Source organism: Syngnathus scovelli, chromosome 11, assembly GCF_024217435.2.
Source record: "Syngnathus scovelli strain Florida chromosome 11, RoL_Ssco_1.2, whole genome shotgun sequence".
NCBI lineage: Eukaryota > Metazoa > Chordata > Actinopteri > Syngnathiformes > Syngnathidae > Syngnathus > Syngnathus scovelli.
In genome coordinates this window covers 13,822,297-13,847,639 of record NC_090857.1, presented here as the reverse complement: position 1 = coordinate 13,847,639, position 25,343 = coordinate 13,822,297, and the positions used below count along the sequence as shown (strand labels likewise).

Sequence of the window (25,343 nt, the reverse complement as noted above, 5' to 3'; positions counted from 1 at the left end):
AAATATAATACAGCGCTGGGCCCTTCAAGAGCGGAAAGTCTCCATTCAGAAAAGGCAACGTCCAAGGTTGTTAGATCAGTTTTATATTCAGTAGCACATTGTGGGCCGAGATTGATGGGTGATGAGTCTTCGGGGTGGGGCAAGTTCGAAGGAGAGTCTGCTTCCATGGGAGTGGTGCTGGTTATGGGCGATTCGGTGTGTAGGTGGGGGGCTGTTGGCGTGTGTGTGTGGAGGGGGCCTGTTGTCTTCCATCCCGTCTTTCGGCCTTGGCGATCATCTTTGGCCGAGTTCTCGGGTGGGGGCTGTTGTCTTCCCTCCCTTCTTTCGGCCTTGGCGATCATCTTTGGCCGAGTCTTTGGGTGGCTCCTTCTGGCACCTGCTGGTTTTATCTCCACGTGACCTTCCTGTGAACATTCTTCTCCAATCTTGGACATACACTGTCGTACCTCATTCTTTTAATTTTGTCATTTTGTACAAAATTATGTTAGCTTTTGGCTGTGACATCATTAATCTATTGCTGTTCTTTTGATACATCATGTCTTTGCTTATTCTTAGTTTAATCATGCTTCCAACCGTATCTTTTCTTTGTTAGGCAAACTCTTTCCCTCTGTGCACAGCATTCAGTAGTAATCAAAAACTGGCGTCTAGCATTAGTCAAAACATAAGATACAATCAAGTACTGAACGGTCAAGACGACTCTGGCCGTGTCCATGATTCAGAGAAAAAACATCAGGCATGCATTCCACAGTTCCTTAAGGGTCATTAAGCTATTTAGGCAATATATCAAAAGTCATTTGTTATTTCAAAGTGCTCAGTAATATATTAGATCATAAAGTTATAAAAGTCAAAGTCCCAATGATCATCGTCACACACACATCTGGGTGTGGTGAAATTTGTCCTCTGCATTTAACCCATCCCCATTTGATTTTAATCCATCCCCTGGGGGAGAGGGGAGCAGTGAGCAGCAGCGGTGCCGCGCTCGGGAATCATTTGGTGATCTAACCCCCCAATTCCAACCCTTAATGCTGAGTGCCAAGCAGGGAGGCAATGGGTCCCATTTTTATAGTCTTTGGTATGACCCGGCCGGGGTTTGAACCCACAACCTTCCAGTCTCAGGGCGGACACTCTACTACTAGGCCACTGAGCTGGTGGCAAAAACCTTTCTCATCACCACTTATCAAAAATGTCTAGTTATGTCTTTATTGATTTGGTGTGTAGGTATAATTATATGCTTAAAATGTTTCTTTTATTTATTTAATATGTAAATATACTTGTCTGCTTATGTACTTTATTCAATGAGGTTTGAGCATATCTGTTTTTGTAGCGAGGCAGGACTTTTTGTATTTCGACCTCATTCCTTCACCAGCACTTTTTATTCTTGCCAGTCCTGATTATTGCTCAATGTAATTGCAGCTCACAGTTTGTAATACTAGTTAGGAAGCAGTGAGTTTTTTGGTTTAGTGCCTCTTTTGAAACGTTTCAAGTACCGTATTGGCCCGAATATAAAACGACCCCGATTATAAGACGACCTCTTTTTTAAGACTCAAGTTTGAAACAAGACTTTTTGAACATCAAATTTAATTTTTATACAGAAAATAATTACATCTGAAACCAATGATTATAACAATATTTTCGAGAGAAAAAGCATGTTATTTAGCCTCATTCAAATCATGCAAAAACTGTCTATCACATCTTAATATCTGAACATTTAAATATTTAAACTAAAGTGAACTCACATTTGTAAATGAATGGCTTCTGGTTTTTGAAATGTAGATAAACAGATCTATATACTGTGATAAAACAACAAAATTGCAATAACTGCATTAACCATCAAAGTGAAGTCTAACTGTAGTCTTGAAACAAATATAAATAAGGAAAAACATTGCAATAAAATAATGCAAACTGCTACCGCTACTGTTGGGGAGCCTGAGGACTGCATAGGGGGTTGGCTCGGATGGTTATGCTCTTTTCACCCCCAGATGTCAGTCAGAACACAGGAAGACGTGGTTCAGTTTTGATTGCTTCACTGAATTATTGGCAAATAATAATAAATAACCATAAATGAAATACTCTCGGCAACACACCAAACATAAGTCATCGATCAAGACAACAAAATACATTTGCTGGCAACCGTTAGTCGCTGTGCCGCTGCGTAACGGCGACTCGTACGATGCGAGGCAAACTTAAAAGAGTGCGTCAGAGCTGTCAACCAAACGGCTCGCACACAAAGCAAACCGTGATCGGACAAACGGCAAAACAGTGGACTAGTAACAACGAAATGTATATACTTACTTTGTGTCAAAGACGCACGCGATCACAGCAACATACTCAGTCGATACACTGTTAAAATGGCTGTGAAATCTACAGTTACTTACTGTATTAAACACAGTAACCTTACTGTGTATGATTATTACAGTAGAATGCTGTAATTGTTAGTTACACCTCGTAAACATGACAAAATCACAGTAGGATAAGTATTACAGTGAAAAACACAGTAGTCGAAGCATTACTGTAAAAGAATCACGATAGCCAGTATAGTACTGTAAATAGAAAAGTACACTTAGTGTAATTTTATTGTCAATGTCGACTTAAAAATGGCTGTGAAATCTACAGTTACTTACTGTATTAAAAACAGTAACCTTACTGTGTATGATTATTACAGTAGAATGCTGTAATTGTTACAGTTACACCTCGCAAACATGACAAAATCACAGTCGGATAAGTATTACAGTGAAAAACACAGTAGTCGAAGCATTACTGTAAAAGAATTACGATAGCCAGTATAGTACTGTGTGTATATGTTTTTTGCTGCTTCGCTGGTCTCCAAAAAACACTCGGTGATCGGTGGCTGTTTCCCGACGAATGAGCACTTCAGAGACCCACGGCTGATTGGGAAAAGATTTTATTCAACCGATGTCAGAGTGAAGTCTTTCCAAAAAGTTGAGTGGCCCCAGGCATGGATGTAAAAAAAGCCCCCCAACCCCTGTCAGGCCCGTATCTTTTATACCTGGCAAGGAGCTGATGTCATGGCTTTGTGCACCAGCTGCGGTTTTCAATCTACTAGTTTACTTCAGTCCTAAAAAGAAGATCTTGACCAGCGCTGTTGGTGATGGACGACAACAGCCACTTTACCTTATTATAGGATTGCGCACATTGCTGAAACTGAATTCTTCCTGACCAGCAAATATAGAATACACTGTAAAAAAAATCCTGTAAACTTTACAGTAATTAAGTGGCAGCAATTAACCAGCAACTTATTGTAAAAACATTTTACAGTAATTAACTGGCAGCAATTAACCAGTAACTTATTGTAAAAACATTTTACAGTGATTAACTGGCAGCAATTAACCAGTAACTTATAGTAAAAACATTTTACAGTAATTAACTGGCAGCAATTAACCAGTAACTTACTGTAAAAACATTTTACAGTAAATAACTGGCAGCAATTAACCAGTAACTTGCTGTAAAAAACACATTACAGTAATTAACTGGCAGCAATTAACCAGTAACTTACTCTAAAAAACATATTACAGTAGATGTACTTTACAGTATTGGTGTATTTACTGTAAAGCAAAAAACAGTTAAATACTGTGGTCTTGGTTGTATATACAGTATTAGGTAGTTTAACTGTATGCTACATAACAGTTAAATACTGTGATGTTAGTTGCATTTACAGTATTAGATGTTTAACTGCAGAATGAATATCAATGAAATACTGTGATTTCAGTTGCGTTTACATTACTGGTTTATTTACTGTACAAACAAATGAAGTGGTCATTACAACATACAACGTAACGTACAATACATACAACAGTATTGTATATGGCAATGCAGTACTATTAACAGTAGGTAATCATTGTAAATTAAGTTTCTCACTGTACAATTTAAATGCTGAATCAGTGATTTAATATTAATCATTAATAGAATGACCCATATTCTAAAATATTTCAATTAACTACAGACAAAAAATGTGTTAACGGGATTATGTATTTTTTGATGAACAGGAACATAAAGCACGTTACCAAACCTTTTAGACAAAACTTCCTTGAGCTTGGACAAAACAGGAGCCCTGAAATTAAAGAAGAAAACACATTAAGAATTATGATGGTGATGTCGGTGTCATGTTAAGATACTTGTTCCTGATAGGAAGTGTGTCACTGGCTGCAGGAACACTCATGCAATTAGCAAGGTTGGAGTTATATTATTAGTGGGATGTAACGATTACTCGTGAGACGGTTAAAAATCAATTGGAATATGTCGCAAGTTAAATCGGAGAAAAAAAAATTCAAACTGGAACGACGTAAATGTGAAATGTTGAATGTGCCATTAAGAATGAATGGGGGAAAAAAAACAACCACACGAGTTAACATAACTATTTGAGATGACTTCTTTAAATAAACCATCTTGAACTTTCTATGCAAAAGTTATTGTCTGAACCTCACCTGTGCCTAGTCAGTTAGCCAATCGAACTCCATGAAGTCCCTGATGAAGGAGATCACATGGGGGTTCATGTATGAAGTCTTCCGGCTCATCTGCTCCTTGGCACTGCACTTGGTGGAGTCAGGATTAGTTCTGACCAAAAACCTATGAAATGAGTATAGGAGTTAGAGGTTGAGACATTATGTACATGTCAACGAGTAATCAATTAGCAAATCACAACTGTGATTGCGGGGGGATTAATTAAAAGAATCGATAAAAATAAATTGTTTCAATTAAATAAATAAAATATTGCAGTATTTTATACTTGCATTACATTTATTTTACTATTAAGGGGTGATAATACTGCCTGAATAATTTATAGAAGAGAGATATAGAAAATGCCAGTGGGAATAAAGTTAGGTATATAATTTCATCAGTTAATACCTCTGAATAAACTCCAATGTTGTGCAGGCTTCCACCTGATACTCTAGGTTGAAAACAATAACAGGCGAAGAGAGTGGCCAAGGCAGTGGTGAAGTCAGCCAGGTGAGCAGCAGGTGGGATTATGACCCTCCCCTCGATCGACAGCATCCACTTTTTTGCAGTCAGGATTGTCTCTCCTTAAAGTCAGACATTACAAAAATCATATTTCACAGCAATCCATTTTATAAATGATCTGCTTCAGATGAATGACTGTAAAAACAGGGCAGGGAGTAGACATATCTTCCAAGCAGTACATATAACAGATAGAAGGAGCAAATATAGTAAGTGAGTTGGTGAAAGATGAACAAAAAGTGACACATGTATAGCAAGCAGGCTGAATTAGCAGCAATGACAAACGAGTTGGCTACTAGGGATGAGTGAGTACACCATTATCTGTAGCTGTTCAATCAACTAGATTATCAACATCCGTACTCTGAATGGGGCTTAACCCGGAAGTGGGTGTGGTTCAACCCAGAAATAGGCTGATCCTGCCCCACAAGTTGTCTTTTTTGCCGGAAATGTGTAAGAGTTGACCGAGCTGACATAAAGCTACAACCTTCAACAGTGGAAGCCAAGTCAACTCCATCAATTTGCCTTTCAAGTCCGGGTTGAGCTGTCCTCTTGTGAGAGCGGTACATGTGAACTTGAAGGGCGCCACGTGTGTAAAGTGGCAAAGCATTCTGCTACCCCACATGGAAATCTGAAGTTAGCTACATTTCTGTGAATCCTCAAATGACGAACAAATGCAGGGATTGAAGCTGTGGTGAAATTACAGTACTTGCATGAGTAATTAATTTTGATGGCAAGCAAACTGATTACTTCTTGTGTATTACTATTTTGTTTTATTACTTTTAGTGATAGTAGGCCTACTTACCGAGTTTCTGGACGTCGCGACGTGTGCTTGGTGGTGGAGCCGCCAGGAGGAAAACCAACACGGAGGCAGAAGGTGGAGAAAAAAAACAGGCGGGAAAATAATCTTCTCCCGCGCGCAGCAGAAAAATATAAAATAACGACACAGTAACGACCGTCGTACTGTCGCTAGTGCTTCAGTAAGTTTTAAAAACAGAGAATCTGGTCAGTTAAAGAAAAACAGCGCTCTCTCGGAGCCGTTTTCGCTGCCAAACTGAAATAAATGAACACAGACGACGCAAACACATAGAAACACAACAAAACATACAGCACAAAAGTGTAAGAAATGTTGTTATGGGAGCCAGAGGTGCAATCGCTGTGATCGCGATTTGTCCCGTTTACTTTGACGTGATTGGCCATTCGAAGCAAGACCGTTGAACTTTCTTGACCCTCATTGGATAAATCACGTCAGCCCGTGTCCGCCAGTGAAAAAGAAAAGGGAAAGGGAACAAACTTAATGTTGGGAATAAAAAAATGCCATGGTAAGTCATTATGAGTTAAAACTCAATGATTATGTGATAATTATATGATAATCATTGATTTTATTATGAGATATGTTATATCTAATATGTATCTGTAAACATATATATGTATACATACATATATATATATACGTAGATAGATAGATAGATAGATAGATAGATAGATAGATAGATAGATAGATAGATAGATAGATAGATAGATAGATAGATAGATAGATAGATAGATAGATAGATAGATAGATAGATATAAAAAAAATAGGAATTTTCAATGTTCATTCATCAATGACATTGACAATAAAAATACAGTAGTTTACTTTTCTATTTATAGTACTATACCGGCTATTGTAATTTTTTTACAGTAATGCTTCGACTACTGTGTTTTTCACTGTAATACTTATCCTACTGTGATTTTGTCATATTTACGAAGTTTAACTGTAACAATTACAGCAGGCTAATGTAAAAATCATACACAATAAGGTCACTGTGTTTAATACAGTAAGTAACTGAAGTGTAATTTGGAATTCCCTCTCCATTCCTGTAGGTGGCCTTAGAATGTCCACCTGGCGTCAGTGACACGATTCTATTCTATATTTGCTGGTCAGGAAGAATTCTGTTTCAGCAATGTGTGCAATCCTATAATAAGGTAAAGTGGCTGTTGTCGTCCATCACCAACAGCGCTGGTCAAGATCTCCTTTTTAGGACTGAAGTAAACTAGTAGATTGAAAACCGCAGCTGGTGCACAAACCCATGACATCAGCTCCTTGCCAGGTATAAAAGATACGGGCCTGACAGGGGTTGGGGGGCTTTTTTTACATCCATGCCTGGGGCCACTCAACTTTTTGGAAAGACTTCACTCTGACATCGGTTGAATAAAATCTTTTCCCAATCAGCCGTGGGTCTCTGAAGTGCTCATTCGTCGGGAAACAGCCACCGATCACCGAGTGTTTTTTGGAGACCAGCGAAGCAGCAAAAAACATATACCACATTTTTGGCGTCACGAACAGGATTCGTGTTCTCCAGGGGACCATCCCGTCCGCTCTCTCCGCGAACATCCAGCGGCCGGCCGACGACCTGTATTGAGGTGAGTTGCTTGCACTCAAAGTCGCCGCAGCATGCTCGCTCTTGGAAAGGGGGGGAGGGAGCGTTGTCTCCCGCACGGGGGACAGTTAAACGGATCTGATGGGGCCACGGCGGGCTCCAGGGAAAGTTGTCTCTCCTAGTCAAATGCCGTCATAATGCGACTTTTGAAGGGTTAGTGGCCCCAAATAGAGACAACGAAAGAAAAGTAAAATAAAAAACAGGAAAAAACAAATAAAAAACAATAAATAAAAAGGGAACAGTAACAAAACGTTTTGGGGATTGCACGAGTGAATGGCATGTCTTGTGAGAATGATAAACGAGAAGAAATAAACGCCCCAGGGAGGGCGAATGTGAAACAGGACAGGTTGTCGAGAACAACGCTGGTCGGCTGTCACGAGAAGAAAATAGTAGGAAGTCCCATAAAACGTGGACGTGGAAATTAGTCGTGTCAATGGTCCCGCGGAGGATTGAAATTTTAGCTGTGTGATTGTGGCGGAAACACAGGTACGATTGAACTATGCTGCGACAAGATACGGGTGAATCCACACGGGCCAGGGGCTATAGCCGAGATGTCCGGTGGGAGCCTAGTTTCTGCCAAAGTCCAGCGCAAAAGGGAGGTTGCGTTGACCGCGTTTGGCCAATAGGAACGAGCGCAACCTTGGCATCCGTACTGTGAGGGTGAATGGAAGAAGATATCCGGCCGGGTCAGGGACCTGTGGGCCGAAGAGAATGATGCTCGCGAAGCCACGTCGTTTGGGCACTGATCGAATTAGAGGTGTATGTGAGTTATAAGGCTTGTCAATTTAAATGCTGGTGTAAGAGGCCCCCAGGTAAAACTTAGGACTGGCGGTTTTTGAATATTGATTAAGCTGATACGATCTGCTTGCGGTTCGATTCCTCTATGGGGACGTATTATAATAGCATGCACGTCTGTCAAAGTTTGATAAATTTGAGCCTGTACAGACCGCGTTTGGGAAATAGGTGCTGAACGGCTGTTGTGTGTAGAGATCCCTCTGGAGACAGGGAAAACGTGGCAATGAGGCCTCGGAGTGCAAGGATTGGTATACCTTGGGAAAAAGTAATTTGTGTGCACACTTAAGTTAAATTCTGCAGAAAATAAAGGGGAAAATATAAAGCGCTATTAGAAATGAAACGAAAGTTAAGTAAGACGTGCGTATTTGTCACCAAACTGCATAGCCGCAGTTGGCAAGCAGCAAAACGTGGAATGGAGTCGAATCCTGCTCTGTCTTCTGTTTGTGCGTGAGCGTTTATCGCTCAATGGCGTCTGTTTGTAATTGTCTGCGCGTACAGAGACGTGTGGGATCCCTGTGTGTGTGTGTGTGTGTGTGTGTGTGTGTGTGTGTGTGTGTGTGTGTGTGTGTGTGTGTGTGTGTGTGTGTGTGTGTGTGTGTGTGTGTGTGTGTGTGTGTGTGTGTGTGTGTGTGTGTGTGTGAGTGTACCCATGGGTGTGTGTATGTGAGCGTGCGTGTGTGCGCGTGTGCGCGATCGTGAGTAAGTGTGTGTGTGTTTGCTCTTGAGTGCATGTGGGTGAGCGTGCTTGTAGAGGCAGCAAAAAGCTAAAAGGATAGTGAGCTTCTCGGTGCTCTGGGGCGCGTGCCCGCCTGTGGTGCCCGCTCGGGGAGGGGAATCTGGCTTCGGGGGCGGGGCAGGGAGTGGCCAACCTGTACCTGCCCACCGTGTTTCAAGGCTAGGCACTCCCCGTGTGGGTGACGTGGGGGCGGGGCGCGGGGCCAGAGTTGTGCCCATTTTGGGGCCTACCTTGCTGGTAGCGAGAAAATGTGACAGGATGATGGAGGACGGCATGCTGAAGGAGCAAAAGAATGCATGACCAACAGTGGAGGTCCTGAGGTAACTGCAACCCAGGAGAATTAATGTGCCACAGCTGTCTAACAAGAAACAAGAAGCACGGGAATGCTACCTAATACAACACTAATATGGATGTGCATGTATGCATCTCAAGAAAGAGTGTGGTCCCTCATAAATAATGAGGGACCCTACTAGGGTCAGTTGGCACCCCCTAGACCCTCTGGGAGCAATGAGAAATTGGAGTTGCAGAAAAGCCGAACTTGTTAATTTAAATTAAAGACAGAATGATAGAATTAAAAACCAATTATTGATATTGCTCTCTGGGGCTCTCCTCAATACTTCTAATTTTCTGTTTACATAAAAAACCTGAGACGGCGGATACATCCGTTTCTCCAGGGGGACAAAGAGACACAGACTGAACTTCCAAGTCGTCTGGAGAAGAGCTTCGTGGAGCGTCGCATTCAAATTCTTAAGGCCAGTGTGATTTTGTCCACAAACTCTTGCATTTCACTCTAACCTGAGAACAGGGATTGCATAGCAGACTGACTACAGACTGGTCATCATAAACTTGTGAACAATTGTTTTTCAAACAAGGTGTCATCTCCAACATAAGTTGAGTGCGGGTACAGAAATAGCGCGGACGGAATACACCGGATCAAATATCAATTGAGACAGCCGGTCTTAAGGGGTCCATCTGAGGTTGGCAAAATCGTATGTCCATTGTTTAATTGATATTGTTACCTACAATCAAACCAAAAAAATAAACAATCAAAAGCATTTTGAAAAAAGCGGAGGAAAAAGGACGCACTCCGGGGAAAAAGATTAGAACAAGAACATATTTTAGTAGTACCGACAGTGGAAGCGACAGTAGTGATGATGACGGGGGAGACAAGGATCCTACGCCTACCTCATGCGCCACCCCCACGGCCATGGAGGATTGGAGAAGAACCGCCTTAATGAGCATTAAGAACAGGAAAAAGCAATGCCTGGAGGAATTGGACTGGAGCGTGGAACCAAAGGAGCAAGAGGAGCTGGAGGAACAATTGCAAAGGTTGGAGGTCGCTGAACGCAAGCTGAAAAAAGAAGCGTCCAAAATACCAGCGTCCCTTTTGAGCCAGGGGCAAAGATCAAGGCGGGCAAATACAATCCTACCAGTTTTGGTGAGAGGGCAGCAGCTGGAATACAAACCATGGCAGAATTCCGACATGTCAGCCATCCTTGAGAAGCTGCCCACCATTCAAGACGAAGCACACCCTTGGATATCCAAATTGGAGGAGTGCATGGTGGAAACCCAGTTCGCGGTAGGAGACATTAAGAGGCTTCTGGCTAACGTGGTAGGAGTTCATACCATGAAAGACATTTTGGGAAAAGCAGGGTTACATCGTTTTGCTACAACATCAGCAAATGACTCTGACCTGTTTGCAGCAGTCCGGGGCCAGATGTGGGGAGCACTGAAGGCAGCGTACCCGACCAATGCAAACCCTGATAATATTGTGCTCGAACCCCTGGGACTGACAGTGAATGCACGCTCATACGTGGCAAGAGCATATCAGACTTGGAGACACATTACAGGAAATGATCCAGATACAACCCAAATGGAAAAATCTATCTTGCGGGATAAGATCCAAAAGGGCCTGCCCGTGCAAGTGAGGAGCAAACTGGCTGAAGTGGTGGGACTGGGAAGCATGACGACTAATGTCTACACTGATCACATCGCTCATCAAGTTGATTGGTTCCGCAAGAAGGAGATGGCTCAAAAGGAGCAGGACCAAGAAGTGGTGAGGAGGCTGAACCAAGTGCAGGTCGTGGACAATAAAAAGGAAAAGAAGCAGACAGTCGTGGTGCAAGCTCCACCGCAACAAATCATTCTACAGCCCACGTCCCCGCATGGCCTAACTCCGCCGGCAGCCATGGCGGTGCCCTTCAGCCCAGCCCCTCAATGGGGAAACAGACCGGCCCATCTCTGGGGAGCCACGGCCCGTGGAGACAAAGGACGGGCAGGAAGGCCTAATCTCCCGGGGGGCCTACAACAGAGACCTAATGCGTGCTATAATTGCGGACGACCAGGCCACATATCTCGCCAGTGTGATAGGCCCTATAACAACTCCTCTGGAGGTGGCTTCAGAGGGGGAATCAAACCACGAGGCCAAAGGCCTCAGGGCCCGGTAAACCCCTTTGGGGGACCGGAGCCTGGATTTTAGGGGTGCCCAGAGTGCCCTAAGTGGGGATGTCAGCTGGTAGTGTCAGGTCCGGAACAGGAGCCAACAATAACAGTGAAAGTAAATGATCAGCCTTTGACAGCTATGGTTGACAGCGGAGCGACTTTCACTTGTATCCGGCCCGAAGACGCTACACATCTCCCCATGTCCGGTCATTTTGTGCGGACAATAGGGTTCAAGGGTATTAAACAGCTGATCCCTTCAACAAGACCAGTAAAGCTCTGCTGGCAAGACCACACAATAAAAATTCCAGTCCTGGTGTCAAACCGTACACCTATTGCCCTCCTCGGCAGAGATGCCCTGTGTGGATTGAACTGTACCATAAAGTGTTCTCCCGATGGATGTGAGGTTGAAATACCAAACAAAACGTGCCATGAGGTGATGATGCAGTCAAGGTCCGGGAAGTCAACGCCCACTGTATTTTGGGTGGGAGATGTCAGCGACAACCTGTTGGAACCATACAAGAAGTGGGAAAAGTTTATCCGCTCCAATAGACCAGGAGCAAGGACCCCAGAGTACCCATTCCACTGCATGCTACAATATCACAAAGACCTAACGCAGGCACAGGCAGAAGAGTGGTTGCGTCAGCAACCTCAAGAAGTGCAATTGAACGGCACTTGCATTATCCTGGGACACGGGGAGTGGCCATGAAAATCCAGAGAAATGGATTCATTGACAAGGAATTTAAAGTCAAGAATAGCATCCCACATGTAACTTTGTTGATAGCAGAAGACTGGGAGCAGCAACATGTAGGAGAAATGATGGCGGAGGCGGAAACACTCAAGTTTTCCCCGCTGGCAGGAAACAATGCTCTGTGGGTGAGTGTTGATAAACGTTTCATGAAAATCATGGTTTCAGCGCATGGACATGGACAGCCCCAAACGGTACAGCTGTCACACGACTCCATCCTCCGTATGACGACAGATCAACTCAAAGAGTACATGCTACAACAGGTCCCTGACTACCTGTGGTCTCGCCATAGTACGGATATTAGACTTGTAAAATCAGCACAACCTGTAACAGTGGATCTTCGGCCAGGCTGCAGACCTCCATGGAAGACACAGTACCCTCTGAAGGAGGAAGCAGTGCGGGGGATTGAAACACAGATCGAAGGATTGCTCGTGGCAAATGTGTTGAGGGTAACGCAGACCCCTCTTAGTAATACACCAATACTGCCCTTGAAAAAGCCTGACAACACCCACCGGCTAGTACATGACCTTCGAGCCGTGAACGAAGTGGTGATTGACAATGTAGCCGATGTGCCAGATCCGCACACCCTGCTGGCACAGATTCCGCCGGACGCGGAATGCTTCTCAGGGGTGGACCTTTGTGGCGCCTTTTTCAGTGTCCCACTCAGTAGCGAATCACAAGGACTGTTCGGGTTTACATTCAAAGGACAGTTTTATCAATATCAGAGACTTCCTATGGGTTACAAACATAGCCCTCATGTGTTTAACGAAGTGTTAAAGGATGATCTCGAAGGGCTCGAAAGACAGTTGCAGAGCACTGTTATTCAATATGTGGACGACATTATTGTCTGTACATCGGATGTCGAGACGTGCCACAAAGACTCGATCAAACTGTTGCAAATTTTGGCAGAAAATTGTCATAAAGTGTCTCAAAAGAAATTACAATACTGTCAAAAAACAGGTTGACTATTTGGGCCAGAAAATATCGTATGGACAGAGACGTATCTCAGATGGCCATTTGGAGGCGATACGAACGGCTCCAAAACCCAGAACTGTTCGGCAAATGTTAACCTTTCTGGGAATTGCGGGATATTCGGCCTCCTGGGTCGAAGAATACGCCAAAATGGTAGGGCCGTTAAGAACTCTGATCAAAGACACAGGCAATAATGATCTCCACGCCACGCTGGATTGGACACAGGATGGCCATGTGGCGTTTGAAACAATCAAAGCAAGATTGCAAGAGGCTCCGGCATTGGCTTTACCAGATTACTCCAAAAGGTTTTGTGTTATTCGCGTCAACCTCGGCGGGGGGTAGGTTTGCATGTGCAATTCTTTGTCAGCCTACAGGCACGGGGTCTGGACCCCAACCTGTGGCCTATTATTCGACATCCTACTCCGAGGTGGAGATGGGCCTGCCGCCATGCTATAGAGCTGTGGTTGGAGTGTATTTGATGTATGACAAAGCCTCTGTTATCACCATGGGCTATCCTGTGACAATTCTTACTCACCATAGTCTTCGGACTCTGTTGAACCATGGCAAGTACACCTTGACAGAGCCCCGGCTCCGGGACTATTACAGGCTCTTGGAGCAAGAGGATGTCACTCTAGCAAGGTGTACTACTGTAAACCCAGCTGAGTTTTTGCCAACTTCAGAGGATGGGGACCCCCACGATTGTTTGCATGAGTCAGAAAAATACTCTAGACTGCGGTCCGATTTGCAAGCTATCCCCCTGAGGGAAGCGGATCTCGAACTTTGGACAGACGGCTCTTGTTATCGAGTCGGAGAAAATTTATGCGCAGGCTATGCGGTCGTGCAAGCGCAGGGACCTGAGTTTGTAACGATCAAAGCCGAAGTGGTGCCACAACCGGCCTCGGCCCAACTTGCTGAACTGGTGGGGTTAACAGAAGCGTGCTTGCTCGCCGAAGGGGAAAGAGTGACAATCTATACAGATTCGGCATATGCGCATAGTGTGTGCCACCTGTTTGGTGCTGTGTGGAGGAATCGGGGGTTCAAGAAGACTGACGGTTCCCCCATCCAGCATCATGCGCAGATAATGAAGCTGCTGGTGGCCATGATGAAACCTAGAGAAATAGCCATTGCAAAATGTGCTGCCCACAAGTCCGATGCGTCCAGAGTCACGCAGGGAAATAGAGTGGCGGACGAAGCAGCAAGGGCTGTCACGAAAGGCAGCCAGAAAGGGAAAGTTTTGTCAGAGATGTAATCTTAATGCAGGTAGCCGTTAACCCGATGGATAAACACCTTTGGGAGCAAAGGGGGGCGAGTCAAGACCCTACTGGACTGTGGAGAAATCACGAGGGTCTGGTAGTGGCGCCGCCAGATTTGCTGGGACTGTTAATCCAGGAGGCACATGGGTTGGCCCATGTGTCAAGGGGGGAGGTAAAGAGAAAAATAACCGCAGAATACGGGTTTTGGGCGCCATATTTGCTCGAACAAATCGACCAGGTAATTGGAAAATGTGCAATCTGTTTGAAAAACAATGTGAGAAGAGGGGTAGCCACGCCCACGGGTTACATCCCGACTCCTAATGGCCCCATGAGAGAACTAGTGGTGGATTTTGTCGACATGATACAAAAGGGAAAAGATACATGTTGGTGGTCGTAGACCGGTTTTCAAGATGGCCGGAGGCCTGTCCAACTAAACGGAAAGAAGCTCAGTCTGTGGCCAAGTTTCTGTGCAGCAAAGTTATCAGCAGATGGGGTCTGCCGGATAGGATTTCTTCAGATAACGGGAGAGAGTTTGTGGATAAAACGGTCAAAATCATAATGCAAAAATTGGGAATTAAACAGCGGCTCGGAGCAGTGTATCATCCACAAAGCCAAGGCATTTGTGAAAAAATGAACGGCGTCATAAAAAATCGAATTTCCAAAATTTGTCAACATACAGGCTTGAATTGGATAGCTGCCTTACCACTGGCACTGATGGTTTGCCGGTCGAGTGAACTCCGCGATTTGCATTTGACCCCACATGAATTGGTAACCGGTAGACGCATGCCTTCGCCGTGTTTGCGTACCAGTGGGAAAGGCCCAAGCCTGTCAATTTTGGAGGACGAAATGAAAGCCTATGTCAAACATTTAACCACGATACATAGGAATATATCCACCTATGTTGTTGACAGGCAGAAACAAGAAGAAGCACAAGAGAGACTCGAAGCAAATACTAAAGACACGGTTCAGCCAGGAGACAAGGTGTATGTGAAAGTGTTCCACCGCAAGTGGTACAACGAAAGACGGCAGGGGTCATTTGAAGTTGTCCGCTGTACCGGAACAGCGGTGCAAGTAAAAGGGTCGCCAACTTGGTACCATCTGACACACTGCGTCAAGGTGCCCAAAGATGAAGAACCCCAAAGAGGGAGTCGTGGCTACGAGAACTCCGAACAACTGTGAGAACAAGAGTCGCCCAGGGGCCCAGATCGGGATGAAGACGGGCAAGTTCGAGCTGTGGTGGATAACGTGTCTGCTGTATCTGTTCCTGAGGACATCGGGGGCGACACAGCCGAAGCCAACAGTTCGACAATGTCAATCTTGACGACGCGCCCTCCCCAGATGCAGGTGACTCTCCCCAACACAGCGACACCGAGCCAACTACCACCGGAGATGGTGTCCCCGATGGACACGGTCACCCTACAGGACCCAGCGACGGACGCCCAGTCAGCCACAGAGTCCGGCCGGAGCGTTACATTGAGCAATGTTGAGGGAGTGTTGGGAAGAGCTGTCATACTGCCATGTAATTGCGCAAGGGCAGGAAGGTCCCTGTGCAGACACACCGCCAAATGGGAAGACAGCAGCGGTAACATCCTTGCCCTGGCTCAGCGAACACATGTGGACAATGTACTGTTACTAAATACATATAGGCGATTTGAGGTGTTAGGAGATTGCGCTCTATTTCTGACAAAAATTGGCATGACTGATTTTGGAAACTATACGTGTACCTGTTTCAAAATGGGAGTGGGAAAGGCAGAACGCATGGGCGACCAAACGACGGTAGACAGTGTCACTTTCGTGACATTGACGGAGAAAAAAGAAATTGATGACGAACAACCAGACAGCCCAGTCACGGAGTATGTTAAGACGGAGAAGGCAGTCACAATCAAAATTGACATTGTATCCATGACAACGATTGGCGACAACATTGAAACGCAGTCGGCCGCGTCGGGAACGCTCATGACAACGACGGAGGCGGTAAAGCCGACGCCTGACGTTCCAGGACCTGTCCACGAAGCGTTTGCGGACTCGGACTGGTCCCCGGCGGAGGTGCGAACCAATTTGCATGCTATGGCAAGACGGGAAGCTGCTTGGAAGGCTTATGGGTTCGATGCTTTGGCATTACCGGGGGTTGACGAATGGGCAGGAAGAAACATGTGGTACCAACTGATGGTGCATTCAATCAAGTCGTCCAAGGCAGTGAGTGGGCTGTGCTTGGTAAGGGTAAAATCACCAAGTACGCTGAAAGCTGTTTTTCAGACTGTTCCGGTGCCGGTATCCGACGATTGCCAACTTAGGCTACTGCTTTGGTTGGTGTACGAGCAGTCGTGGAAAGCACCTGAAACTGACGCTCAGGTCAGGAAGATTTTTAAGCCCACAGGTGTGTGCGCGTGGATAAGTGAACTTCCCTATTTGGATATGCTCGCCGTGCATGAGGACATTCAAGTTGCGGTGCCAGAATCCATAGATGTGCCATCTATAAAGGTGCCCGCCTGTTTTTGCTCTAATGTGACTCACGGTGGTCCGGGGGTGCCTATGGGGGTGGCAGATAGCGACTATTACTCTATGCAATTCCCAGGTGAAGCATGGGGGGAAAGGGGAGCCATCCATCCGGTGACCTTTCCTCTACCCGACTCCTATAATGCGATTACGGTGATGGTGGAGAATCGCATGGTGCCTGGAAACACAACCATAGGTAACCTTAGAGACATCTGGTGGGTATGTGGGACTAAAGCTTATTTGTTTTTGCCTTATGGATGGTTGGGTTGCTGCTATTCTGCTACCCTGAAGCTCCCGTTTGAGGTGATGACAATAAAGAGGGGCCACAAGCCAGAGGGGGAGACTTATCAGGCGGTCCCAAGCAGGGCCAAGAGGGAGATGGCGGCGTTTCACACTACGGATGCGTACCATTGGAGAATTAGCTTGGGAGAAAAATGGGGCCTTGGGATCTTTCCCTGGTATCGGGTGACATTTTTGGCAGATCACATTGATAACATTACGTACACCCTCCAGGGATTTGCGAATGAGACGATCAAGGGCTTCCGACAGTTGTCACTTACACAAAAGAGCCATCGGCTGACCCTGCTTAAACATGACATGGCTTTGGATTATATCTTGGCGAGGCAAGGGGGGTTGTGCATAGCCCTAAACTTGACAGATGACGCTTGCTACACTTTGATCCCAGATAACACCGACAACATTACCAGAATCATCGACGCGCTTAAAGTTATTCGAGATTCTTTTGGACCGTCCGACGGCGCTGGTTGGTCAGCAACCAGCTGGATACAGGATAGACTGGGACCTGTAGGGACGATAGTGGCGCAGGTGTTGGGGGCGCTCGGGATATCACTATGTGTGATGCTTTGTTTTTGCACTGTGATAATGACTTGCGCAAAGGCCATGATATTACGGTGGATAGGCGTGGTAATGCCAAGGGACCAGACCCAGATGCCGCTGCTCCCGATCGACTGTAAGACTGATCTGACTTACTCTGATGAAATGATAGTGAATGACAGGTACTCTGATTAAACATAACAAAATGATAAGGGGAGTGCATGGGAGAGGAGAATTAATATCAGAAAAATAAAAAAAATAGAGCTATACACGAAAATGAAAACACAAAGTTAGGGGATAAAGGAGTGGGAACATCGGCGTAGCACCAATTCCTTGGGTTTTCATTTTCCTTTTTGTGTGATGTGTTGCATGATTCCACTGGAATGTGGTCCACCGTATGTTGTTGCCCAGCCCGTGACCAGTTTACCATCATTATTGTGTCAAAGTTGCATGTGTTTTGCATTGTGTGCCATTGTCATCACTCGATACTGGCAGGAGTTCTTATTCGTTCCAGAACCTCTGAATGCTGACCGGGGCCGTGCAAGGGACTCTATGGACAGTGACCTGGACATAAGGACTTTGTATGGACAGCAGGCCCTGGGCAGTGATACCCAGCACGTCCTATCGCTGAAGATTCGGAGAATGGACTCTGCCTCGGCACGCACTTACACATGAAGAAGGGGGGCGACATTTCGGGGGCTTGTTTTGATAGCATGTTTTGATACCTCATTACTATATACCTCATTGTTTATTCCAATATTTTTACCTCATTTTGTTACCTGCTGGCATGCTGATCATGTGACGGTACAATTTCACTGTTTGGTGATAGGTGGACATGTCATTCCATTTCCATACTGTTTGGTGAGCTCATACTGTTTTGTGGATTGTAATGTGCCAGGGCTCCTTACACCTGGGTGACACCAGGTGAGGGGAACCACTGGTGTTAGTAGAAGGGGCTTTCCTCTTTTTCCTTGTCATTAGACTGGCGAGGTTTTTTCTTGAGGTAGGGCCGGCAGCTTTTTGGGGCTTCTAATGGGCCACACCAAATTTATTACTTCGCAATTTGTCACCGTTGTAAGGGTATTACCTAAGGGGGGTGGTATCGTCGTTTGAATAATGTGGACTTCAATTTTCTTTGCTTGTGGTTCCTGAGATGCCTCAGATTGTTGTCAAGGAGCAATTGGCTAACTAAATAGTTTGAGCTTTCCTAGTTAAAATAACCTTACGTAGCATGCCTTGAGCGTGATTTAGGCTGAGGATTTTTGGGCCAAATTGTAGACGTGAGCATATATAAAATTTGGTTGGGGGAAGATGTTTGGACCTTTACCGATGTCATCTTTTGTTAGACTGTTTCCGGGACTATTACTTTGTCCCGGAAGGGGGGAATGAAGTGTAATTTGGAATTCCCTCTCTATTCCTGTAGGTGGCCTTAGAATGTCCACCTGGCGTCAGTGACACGATTCTACACTGTAAAAAAATTCCTGTAAACTTTACAGTAATTAACTGGCAGCAATTAACCAGCAACTTATTGTAAAAACATTTTACAGTGATTAACTGGCAGCAATTAACCAGTAACTTATTGTAAAAACATTTTACAGTAATTAACTGGGAGCAATTAACCAGTAACCTATTGTAAAAACATTTTACAGCGATTAACTGGCAGCAATTAACCAGTAACTTATTGTAAAAACATTTTACAGTAATTAACTGGCAGCAATTAACCAGTAACTTATTGTAAAAGCATTTTACAGTAATTAACTGGCAGCAATTAACCAGTAACTTACTGTAAAAACATTTTACAGTAATTAACTGGCAGCAATTAACCAGTAACTTACTGTAAAAACATATTACAGTAGATGTACTTTACAGTATTGGTGTATTTACTGTAAAGCAAAAAACAGTTACAGTGGGGGAAATAAGTATTTGACCCCTTGCTGATTTTGCAGGTTTGCCCACTTGCAAAGAATGCAACGATCTATAATTTTAATCATATGTACATTCTAACAGTAAAAGACGGAATCCCAAAGAAAATTCCAGAAAATCACATCATATGAATTTATAAAAATTGATAACGGTCTGATGAGGAAAAACAAGTATTTGAACCCCTGGACAAACAGCATGTTAATATTTTGTAGAAAAGCCATTATTGGCCAGCACAGATGTCAAACGGTTTTTATAGTTGGTGACAAGCTTTGTGCACATTTCAGCAGGGATGTTGGCCCACTCCTCCCTGCAGACAGCCTCCAAATCATTCAGGTTCTGAGGTTGTCGCCTGGCAACTCGAATTTTAAGCTCCCTCCAAAGATTTTCAATTGGAGTCAGGTCTGGAGACTGGCTAGGCCACTCCAGAACCTTGATGTGCTTCTTCTTCAGCCACTCTTTTGTTGCTTTGGCGGTGTGCTTAGGATCGTTGTCGTGCTGAAACACCCATCCTCGACCCATCTTCAGCTTTCTCACTGAGGGAAGGAGATGTTGGTCCAGAATTCTACGATACATGGCCCCGTCCATCCTCCCCTCAATACGATGGAGTTGTCCCGTCCCCTTGGCTGAAAAGCACCCCCAAAGCATGATGTTGCTACCACCATGCTTGACGGTGGGGATGGTGTTCTTTGGGTTGTACTCGGTGTTCTTTGCCCTCCAAACACGACAAGTTGAGTTGAGGCCAAAAAGTTCTATTTTGGTCTCATCTGACCACATCACCGTATTCCAGGCCTCTTCTGAGTCGTCCAGGTGCTGAATGGCAAACTTCATGCGGGCCTGTACATGTTACTTCTTGAGCAGGGGGACCTTGCGTGCGCGGCAGGATTTTAATCCATGACGGCGTAGTGTGTTACCAACCGTTTCTTTTGCAACTGTGGTCCCAGCTGCCTTCAGTTGATTCATCAGTTCCCCCCTTATGGTTTTGGGATGATTCCTCACCATTCGCATGATCAGGGAGACCCCACGAGGTGAGATCTTGTGTGGAGGCCCAGACCGAGGGAGGTTGGCGGTGGTGTGGTGCTTCTTCCATTTCCTGATAACTGCACCGACAAATGATCTTTTCTCTCCAAGTTGCTTTCCGATTCTCTTGTAGCCCATCCCAGCCTTGTGCAGATCAACAATCCAGTCTCCAGACCTGAATCCAATTGAAAATCTTTGGAGGGAGCTTAAAATTCGAGTTGCCAGGCAACAACCTCGGAACCTGAATGATTTGGAGGCTGTCTGCAGGGAGGAGTGGGCCAACATCCCTGCCGAAATGTGCACAAAGCTTGTCACCAACTATAAAAACCGTTTGACATCTGTGCTGGCCAATAATGGCTTTTACATGCTGTTTGTCCAGGGGTTCAAATACTTGTTTTTCCTCATCAGACGGTTATCAATTTTTATAAATTCATATGATGTGAATTTCTGGAATTTTTTGGGGGATTCTGTCTCTCACTGTTAGAATGTACATATGTTTAAAATAGTAGATCGTTGCATTCTTTGTAAGTGGGCAAACCTGCAAAATCAGCAAGGGGTCAAATACTTATTTCCCCCACTGTAAATACTGTGGTCTTGGTTGTATATACAGTATTAGGTAGTTTAACTGTATGCCACATAACAGTTAAATACTGTGGTGTCAGTTGCATTTACAGTATTAGATGTTTAACTGCAGAATGAATATCAATGAAATACTGTGATTTCAGTTGCGTTTACATTACTGGTTTATTTACTGTACAAACAAATGAAGTGGTCATTACAACATACAACATACAATGTAACATACAATACATACAACAGTATTGTATATGGCAATGCAGTACTATTAACAGTAGGTAATCATTGTAAATTAAGTTTCTCACTGTACAATTTAAATGCTGAATCAGTGATTTAATATTAATCATTAATAGAATGACCCATATTCTAAAATATTTCAATTAACTACAGACAAAAAATGTCTTAACGGGATTATGTATTTTTTGGTGAACAGGAACATAAAGCACGTTACCAAACCTTTTAGACAAAACTTCCTTGGGCTTGGACAAAAAAAGGAGCCCTTAAATTAAAGAAGAAAACACATTAAGAATTATGATGGTGATGTCGCTGTCATGTTAAGATACTTGTTCCTGATAGGAAGTGTGTCACTGGCTGCAGGAACACTCATGCAATTAGCAAGGTTGGAGTTATATTATTAGTGGGATGTAACGATTATTCGTGAGAAGGTTAAAAATCGATTGGAATATGTCGCAAGTTAAATCGGAGAAAAAAAATTTTCAAACTGGAACGACGTAAATGTGAAATGTTGAATGTGCCATTAAGAATGAATGGGGGAAAAAAACAACCACATGAGTTAACATAACTATTTGAGATGACTTCTTTAAATAAACCATCTTGAACTTTCTATGCAAAAGTTATTGTCTGAACCTCACCTGTACCTAGTCAGTTAGCCAATCGAACTCCATGAAGTCCCTGATGAAGGAGATCACATGGGGGTTCATGTATGAAGTCTTCCGGCTCATCTGCTCTTTGGCACTGCACTTGGTGGAGTAAAGATTAGTTCTGACAAAAAAACCTATGAAATGAGTATAGAAGTTAGAGGTTGAGACATTATGTACATGTCAACGAGTAATCAATTAGCAAATCACAACTGTGATTGCGGGGGGATTAATTAAAAGAATCGATAAAAATAAATTGTTTCAATTAAATAAATAAAATATTGCAGTATTTTATACTTGCATTACATTTATTTTACTATTAAGGGGTGATAATACTGCCTGAATAACACTTATAGAAGAGAGATATAGAAAATGCCAGTGGGAATAAAGTTAGGTATATAATTTCATCAGTTAATACCTCTGAATAAACTCCAATGTTGTGCAGGCTTCCACCTGATACTCTAGGTTGAAAACATAGGAACAGGCGAAGAGAGTGCAGGCTTCCACCTGATACTCTAGGTTGAAAACAGTAACAGGCGAAGAGAGTGGCCAAGGCAGTGGTGAAGTCAGCCAGGTGAGCAGCAGGTGGGATTATGACCCTCCCCTCGATCGACAGCATCCACTTTTTTTGCAGTCAGGATTGTCTCTCCTTAAAGTCAGACATTACAAAAATCATATTTCACAGCAATCCATTTTATAAATGATCTGCTTCAGATGAATGACTGTAAAAACACAGGGCAGGGAGTATACATATCTTCCAAGCAGTACATATAACAGATAAAAGGAGAAGATATAGCAACTGAGTTGGTGAAAGATGAACAAAAAGTGACACATGTATAGCAAGCAAGCTGAAATAGCAGCAATGACAAACGAGTTGGCTACTAGGGATGATTGAGTACACCATTATCTGTATCTGTTCAATCAACTAGATTATCAGCATCCATACTCTGAATGGGGTTTAACCCGGAAGTGGGTGTGGTTCAACCCAGAAATAGGCTGATCCTGCCCCACAAGTTGTCTTTTTTGTCGGAAATGTGTAAGAGTTGATCGAGCTGACATAAAGCTACAACCCTCAACAGTGGAAGCCAAGTCAACTCCATCAATTTGCCTTTCAAGTCCGGGTTGAGCTGTCCTCTTGTGAGAGTGGTACATGTGAACTTGAAGGGTGCCACGTGTGTAAAAAGTGGCAAAGCATTCTGCTACTTAAAGGGAAATGTGCTTTCGGGAGTTTGCAAACATATTTTTTAAGGTTGTGTTAAACTTATAATCATATTAATATCTAGTATTGGAGTGTTCGTGTGGATTGGTGGGGGGCGAAGAATGTGCAGGCAAACTGCATGAACTTGTTTTCGTTGAAGTGTTGTGTATAGGCCCAGACAGGGAGTACCGGACGAGAACACCTCAAGGTCGTTGAGGAACGAGAACAACAGCACGTCTATGTGGCCCGGCTTCGTGGGGAAATCCAACCACCTGACCTCAGCGATAACACCGACACGGGGAGGAGATGGCCATCGACCAATCATCTCACAATATTTTGCATGCTTTAATATTCATATTGTGTTTCTTTAAAACTGGGCAACCCGGAAGAATGTGTCGTCTTTTGGTGGTCACAAAAACGCACGAGTTTTAGTGTGAGGGACCCGGGACCCAGGCCTGTATTAGTGCGCTTTGTCAGGAATAAACAATTGGTAAATTTGGTGTGATTGATCTACTGGTCTTCTCTTTGACAGAACAAACTCGCAAAATTGTTAGGTGCGCCAGTGTGTGGATTAGGGCATAGCAATTTATGTGTTAAGTGTTGATCGCAATTTGGAGTCAGATCAATAACTAAAATCCGTAACCTAACAATTTCTTGGTGACCGCGGACGTGATGTCAAGAGAAGGGTAATTGACAACTCGTGGTCTTTAGCCAAGACACCGGACAGTGTCAGGGACACTGTCTCCCGGTCGGCGAACCGTTTGGAATAAGCGCACAACGTTGAGCTGGTACGACGTCTCCTCAGCCCTGAGCTCATCACCGATAAGGTAAGCAGAATACCTGTTACTATAAGTCGAAATGCTGCAAATTGAAAGAGGAAATTTAAGAGGAGACTGTCGTTCAGATCAAATAAGGTGTGCATGAAGTTAAGATACATACGGTGAATAAGTTTGGCACTTACGTGTGTAACGTGTACGGTAAAGTCAGGGCCTTACGCGTACTACGGATAGGTCAGGGACCTAGTGCTTCGTCGTGGCGGACAAGGGTGCGGTGACGATTGTATTCAAATAGCTGGGGTTTTTCAGAGATCCTCGAGGGGAAGTGAGGCCTCCTCAAAAAATATCCGGTGGTAACAGTTCCTCCTGTGAGAGATCAGACCGCTAAAATATCCAAAATGAACCAAATTGGGGGGAGAGTGTGTGTGCGCGCAGAGGATCCTCATGAGTGGGTGTGTATATGAGTGTGTGTGAGTGAGATGTGTGTTCTATGGAAGAAATCAGTAATGGAGAATGTTTAGGAGGCTTTTGAGCGATAATAGGGAATTGAGCAAGGTGTGGCAGTAGAGAAAATAAGGCATGTGACAGAAAGTTACTAGAACGGTGGCTTGATAGGATGAGAGTAAGAGACAACAAATGTTGTGTAGAAGACAGAAGAAAGATGTCGAATGTGAACATGATGAAGGGCGCAACAGCAAAGTTGGCCTGCCCTTTGAGAGATTGAGACTGATGAGCGTGCCTGCACTCGCGCGTAGTCACGGGTCTGGGCTGTGCGCCTGGGCCTGTGCTATGCTCGTGCGGGCGGTGGGCCGGCATCATGATTGTTGCAGGAAATGGCCAGCCTGTAACCAGTCAACATTGATGCCGCGACCCCCCTCGCACGGGGGGTGCTATGGCCCGGGCGGGGTAGGGACAGTGTGAGTTTCTCAGTGAATGTTTGAAGCAGTGAGATTGAAGGAATGCATATGCTGATGTGGAAGCGCAAATTGTGAGTGGTATTGACCGATAGAAAGTGGCAAAGAAGCTACATGAGAGATGGATTCGAATCCCTTTGTCTGTGTGTGCGTGCGTGCGGATGCGTGTGTGTACGTGCGGTTGTGTGCGCGCTCGGTGTGTGCGTTTATGTGCACACCCTGTGTGGGTGCAGGCGTGTGAGGAGGAAGACGGCATGGATCAGAGAATGTTCAAGAAAGGGGGGCTAACTCGTAAATAATGAGGAGCTATTGGGAGTAATCTGTTTGTCCTTTCTTTAAGGTTAGGTTAGGTTAGCAACACGAGCGATTTAGAGGTTCAAAAGAAAGACAGTTAAAA

The 25,343-nt window shown here is 44.4% G+C and overlaps 2 long non-coding RNA genes across 3 annotated transcripts; one reads left to right on the top strand and one right to left on the bottom strand.

Annotated features, from left to right (window-relative positions):
* Positions 1 to 3,727: 3,727 nt before the first annotated feature.
* LOC125977618 (uncharacterized) lies at positions 3,728 to 6,268 on the bottom strand. 2 transcript variants are annotated; one of them, XR_011087681.1, is made up of 4 exons: positions 5,777 to 6,268; positions 4,864 to 5,039; positions 4,443 to 4,584; positions 3,728 to 4,069 (listed from the first exon to the last, which is right to left on the bottom strand). It is a non-coding gene; the product is annotated as an uncharacterized lncRNA (long non-coding RNA). The 2 variants fall into 2 exon arrangements; XR_011087680.1 differs by having other exon boundaries at positions 3,728 to 4,584; positions 5,777 to 6,261.
* Positions 6,269 to 21,156: 14,888 nt separating this feature from the next.
* LOC125977617 (uncharacterized) lies at positions 21,157 to 23,756 on the top strand. The gene is made up of 2 exons (XR_007484703.2): positions 21,157 to 22,523; positions 22,578 to 23,756. It is a non-coding gene; the product is annotated as an uncharacterized lncRNA (long non-coding RNA).
* The last annotated feature ends 1,587 nt before the right edge of the window (positions 23,757 to 25,343 follow it).